Source organism: Belonocnema kinseyi, chromosome 6 (assembly GCF_010883055.1).
Source record: "Belonocnema kinseyi isolate 2016_QV_RU_SX_M_011 chromosome 6, B_treatae_v1, whole genome shotgun sequence".
Taxonomy (NCBI): Eukaryota; Metazoa; Arthropoda; class Insecta; order Hymenoptera; family Cynipidae; genus Belonocnema; species Belonocnema kinseyi.
Window position 1 is genome coordinate 100,417,300 of NC_046662.1, and position 6,102 is coordinate 100,423,401.

Consider the following 6,102-nt stretch of genomic DNA (forward strand, 5'->3'; position numbering starts at 1 on the left):
GAAAGAGGGAGCTCTTCTTAATATTTTGACACCAAAATCATGTCGATACACCTTACCGACTGCGAGTAAAGCCACCCACGCTTTAACTTGACAGACTGTTATACAAAGAAGATTTCGCTAGTCGTACTTCGACTCTTAAGCTTCTGATTAAACCGATAAATGGATGTAACAGAAAATGCAGAAACGCGCTGTGGATTTGTTCGTCAGTGGGGAAAGTCTCATCGTTACAATAAACCGCTGGCCACTAAGCTTCAGTCTGGAAGGCAATTCGGGACCATTTTACAACAGACTGTGCTGAGCTGAAGCTCGAGGATCCATTTCTCGAGTGGTTTTATCAGCTGGATTTTCCTTTTAAGGAGGTAACTACAAAAATCCTTGCAGAGAGCTCGCTGAATCCACGATAATAAATTGGCGAGATCAATCGGCCAGCGGGAAGGATCAACCGTTTGAATCCAGCCCAAAACGTTTCTGTTTGAATTTTCTTTTTAAAATTGAAAAAAAATTCATTTGATTAAAATTCGATTAATATCGGTTAAACTTTTACCAAAATTCATAGCCACTAAATTTCATATTCATCCAGTGTCTACCGTAATTTTTTTAAATCGGTAATCATGATTTTTATAAGAAGAGCAATGCACAGTGGAGACAAAATTTTAGGAAAGTTCGAAAATTCTCATTAGTCACGGAATTTTCCCTGAAATGATGTGTGAAAAATTTAGCGAAAGTACGGAAATGCATTGTAAAGTTAGGTAATTTATTTAGAAATATTAATTTGAGAGTAACCACGGACTAGAATGGTAACATGGCGTTGATGTAATCTATGAAATTTTACTTTCAAAATTGTTGAACAATTTACTCTAAGTTTGCTCATTTTATTTACGTAATATCGTTTTCACCCGCACTAAGACTCCTTGTATTTCGGGAGTAAACTTTAATTTCTAACAAAACGTACGATTTCATATCTTCCATTGCAATGCGCAGCGAAGCGAATTCCTATTTGTTGTTAGTCTTCTAAAAAATCTTGTTTACTTTAAAGAAACTGTAAGATGTTTATTCGGAGCGTTTTATCTGGCCCAGAATTATTTTAGTTTCAATTAATGTGAAAATAGATATGAATAATATAAAAAACATACCTAATTCTTTACAAAAAATTATCTCCCCGTATAAAGTATAAATATGACGATGACGGATTTGTAGGGGAATATCAAAGCGCACTTAATCTTCATACAAATAACTTTGATCAACTACCTGGAAACGTACTTGATGGTCATGCGTTTAACAAAGGCATAAGGCTTAAAAAAATTATTCTATTCAACGATCAATGTAAAGGATTTCAAGGTCTTAGCGCACTGAAGCTTTGTAGAAACAACTTCAATCAAGTACCTGGAAGGTATTTGATTGTAATGCGTTCAACATAGGCACAAGGCTTTAAAGAAGTTATTCTACTTAGCCATCAACTTGAAAGAAGTCAAGGTCCTAGCGCGCTGAAGCTCCGTATAAATAACTTCGATCAAGTGCCCGAAAGGTACTTAAAAGTAATGCGTTCAACAGAAGCAAAAGGCATCATGAAATTTATTCTATTCAGCGATCAGTGTGAAGAACGTCGAGTTCCTAGGACAATGAAGCTTTATAAAAACGACTTCGATCAAGTACCCGGGAAGGTACTTGATCGTAATGCGTTCAACAATGTTTGTCCTTAAAAGGAAAAAATTACACATCGAATCTGGCACTCTTAATAGGTCGAAATTTCCTTCGTTATCATGATTCTCTGAAAAGAGCGGTCTGTTAGTGCGAAGTAGCTGGATCAGTTTCTCGTAAATATAATTTCATTAGCTTGTTTCTACCTGGACTCGTAAAGCTGGGCAGGCGAGAGCTGTACAGGTCTGAGGCTCGATGCTGAGTGACCACGGTAAAAAGAAAAAGAAAAAAGGGGGTGGGGATAAAGGGGCTTCAACCATCACCCCCTCTTGTAAGATTCAATGCACGGGAGCGGGCGACTGGCGCGGTCAAGCCGCGCTAGTCGCGCTCTCACGATCAATGATCTCCCCGAGGAATGATCTGACTGGAAGAAGTTATTGTGCATTACCGATTTGGGCATTATTACACAATCTGAGAGAAATTTGACATGGCTTGAATTTAAAGTGATATTATTTATTTTATTAAAGAAAAGTAAAGTAAAGTAGAGAAGAAGAGTGGGAGAGGGTAGAGGGGTCGAAATTGAAAGTTGCTGGTTGACTTGTTTCATGAGGGAGTCTTTTGGCATCGCGTGTTTGCGGAGATTATCTAAATTATATTTCTCTAGAGAGGAAATATGTTCAAAATGTGATAATGATCTTGATTTATAAAATTTAGTGGCGGTTTCTTAAATATACTCTGAGGTGTATGGTAATTAAAATTCTCTCTGAAGGAGAGAGCTCATAGTGCATCTAAGGGTCTTTGTGATACGTCTGAGGAATTTTTTTGTATGATCTGAATGTGATTAATGTTGTTTTTTGATGCACCCCCCCCCCCCCAAATTCTACATGCATATGTTATGATTGGTCGGATAAAGATTTTGTAAATTAGGATTCCATATTCAGGTTTTAGGCTAGAATGTCTGTTAATGACTTCAAGAGCTTTGTTAAGTAATTTTAAGATTTTTGGAACTGACCAGGATAAAGTGAATAACGCGGTGTTATCTGCCCATAATCCGATTAAAATTCAGCGACCTCGGGGATGTCGTTTACGTAGATAATAAAGAATACTGATCCTAAAATGCTCCCTTGGGGAACGCTCGGATGGGTTTCTCTTTTGAAAGCGTCTGGCCTATTTTAACTGCGAATTTTCTGTTGGAAAGATAAGAATGTATGACATGGATAAGCCCTCTTGGAAAGTTGTAATTTATTAGCTTTCTGAGCAGTCGAGAAAAACATCACCAGTATGTTTTCTTCGATTAAAATTTAATATAATTTTTTCGGTGAGCTTGAGCATCATATGCTGTGTAGAGTGACCTTGTCTGAAACCATATTATTGCAGCTTAAGGATGCTGTTTTCTTTGAAGTGATAGTTTACGCGAGTGAGTATTATTTTTTCAAAAACTTTGCTCATTGTATTAAGTAGAGTAGTGAACCTGTAGCTGGTCGGATTATGTGGATCCTTGCCTTTTTTCTGAAAAACTAAAATGTGAGCTATTTTCCAAGATTCAGAATAGTAGCTTAGTTGTATACGGGCATTAAAGGTAAGAGCAAGGAGTGCTGGGCATGAGATAGAAAGCTTTTTGAGGACTCAGTGTGAAATTGAATTAGGGTTGGCAGCTTTGTTATTGTTAGTATTTTTAATTTTTTTGGTTAATTCCTTATGGGTAATTTTTTTGAAGTTATCAGTGCTTGGGATTTTGAGAAATTCGGAAACAATTTTTGCGCATGCAGAGACGTGCTGTGGGTCAGATAACTCTTCGTGCGGAGCGAAATTATTTTCATAACTTGCTGCTAGAAGATTTTCTTTGTCGGTAGGAGAGAGCGCAACTGTTTGATCGGATTTTTTGAGGGATGGAAGATTTTATCGCGGCTTCGTTTAGGCTTTAGTCATACGATGTATAGAGTTATCTTTAATTTTAAGTTTTCCGACTTCTGTGTTCCAATGTTTACATCTGTGCTCCTGAACTTTAGTTGCTATTGTTTTACGCAAGTGATTAATTGTGTTTTTGAGAATGCAGCTTTTAGTTTTTCGATGGCTTTGACAGAGTTTATTACGGGTATCGATAAGGTCTTCAATCTCGGGGCTGAGAGGTGGATCGTATTTGTTAACAGCAGACAGAGGGGCCGAAGAGTGAATTGCAGTTTTTATGCTAAAGGTGAGATTTGTTATGGCTTTGTAGATGCGAGTAGAGCTTGTTAGCGTGGGTTGAAAATTACCTTGAGTTTCTAGAGTAAATTGAATGTTTGCCATTTCGCTTTTGCGAAATTATAGCGAGGTGTGACCGGGGCCTTTTCACAATTAGTGTAAAGGCGTAAGAAAACTGGTCGGTGGTCTGAGTCAAGCTAATCTATAGTGAAAATGTCGTCGTTGTAAAAGTTATTTTTGGAAATGGCAAAGTCGATAAGGTCAGATTTAAGTTTTTCATCGTGGGGGAAAAGGTAGGGAGAGGGAGACTGGTAGAGCGAGGCAATGCCATATGATATCCCGTGAATTTTTATTTGTACAGCAGTTGCTTCGGGTGTTTTTTGTGAATGCGCGTAGCAGAGATTTGCTAAGCATGCAGATGGTGATGTTGTTTTGTTATATTTAGGTGGCTAATTCGAGTCTTTTATTTATGATACTCTGCGAGCTCTAGAAAAAAATGTTTAGAATGTTGTAATTAAGCGTAGGCATTTTCAATAGCAAGTAATAGGATGTTATTTAGAATCTCAGCAGGTGAGGTAATAGCTTCAGCCATGTTCATTTACCCCCCCCCCCTCCATTAGTCGGTGGCTAAGGTTGTGGCTCCTTTTATAAGGTTGATTAAGTTCACTTTAATGCTTTGTGGAGTGAAATTTTGAGTAATTGTGACTTCTGGGGATTGTTTGATTTTTGGGGCCTGACTTTTAGAGGCTGTAGGCTTTGTAATTTGAGGGTTTTGTCGTTTTGTAGATTGTTGTTTAATTTGGGATTCAGGCTCGCGTGTTTTAGGTTAAGATGCTCCTAAGATTATTATAGTGCTGTAAAGCGGAGTACTCTACGGTGGCGAGTGTCTGGCGGAAGGGGAAAACCCTTCGTTAGGTACGACCTGAGTTGCTGTTAGGTCCTTTAAAGGTACTTTAAAGGCAGGGCATCCTCTATAGTTTGCTGAGTGTTTTTCAGGACAGTTAGTGCAAGTAACCGGAGCCTGCGCATCTTTTTTGCAGCTGGAGCTGCTATGCGAAGCCACACATTTGACACAGCGTGATGTAGCATGGCGTGATAGAATCTCTGGCAATTGAAGCACTGAGAAGTTTCTTTAGGCCTAGCGTAAGGCTCCACTTTCATTTTGATAAAAGCAAGCGACTGTAGTTTTAGTAAATCTTTTGTCTGAAGTGTGTTAGGTACAGTCCCCAAGAGCATGGGCATAGGTTTGTTGTTTTGTCGGTTTCTCATTCGAGAGACCGAAGTAATTGTATATCCTTTTTCTTTGAGTTTCGTCAGTACAGAATCATCAGGCTAAGAAATAGGAATGTTTCTGATTACTAGTTTAATAGGGGGTAATATTAGGTTTTTATATAGGTAGTACTAAAAACCTTGCTTCTCGATGTTGCTGATAATAGAGTGGTAGTCCTTTATGTATAAAACGTGAACAGAATATACATCTGACCCAAGGTTATACACAATGGGTTTGTATTTAATTGCATTTTTTATAATATTGTGGAGCGCTGAGTAGGGGTCGTTTAATTCATCAACGATGACGTTAATAGAAGGTATTATGACCGATGCAGCAGATTTGTTAGCTGCGTTAGTATTTTTAATTTTAGCGTGATCGATGGCTGTGTTTCTATTGGATAGTGGATTGCTTACCACTGACGTTCTTGACGTCTTACTGCTTCCATTCAGGAAAGTGATCATATTGTGGTCACTGCTGGTACTAATGGAGGTGTCATCGGCCTGCTTGGAGAGTTTCCGCTTTTTGCTCCTGGACGTGACTTCAGAGAAGTTTCTCACATCGTCGTGATCCATTCTACTACTTCCTGTTGGACAGGATGCTAGGTTCGAGCTCTGTGACATTTACGTCACAGAGCGCACATTTGTTAACCGATCAATTTGATGCTCTTTTATCTGGAGAGCATGCTGATTCTCCCACCCCCTGGAAGTGGAGTCGAGAGTGGGAAGCTCAGTTGGAACTTCTTTCCCATTCCGTCGAATTTTTAGCGCGCAACCGAATCAAATCATTGCTTGCGGTGCCGCTGTTTATGTCGCCTGCTTTGTCTGGTTATTCCGATCTCCGGGTTTTATATTCTTTCTAGCTTATATGTAAACATACTGAAGGCTTATTAAATATAATAACTTATTTAGCCTATGCGTAAGTATTGAAATATCTGAATATAACAATATGAAATAGCATCGTAATACCATATTATAGTTTAAGTGGTAATATAAAAATAATGCCGTTCAAAA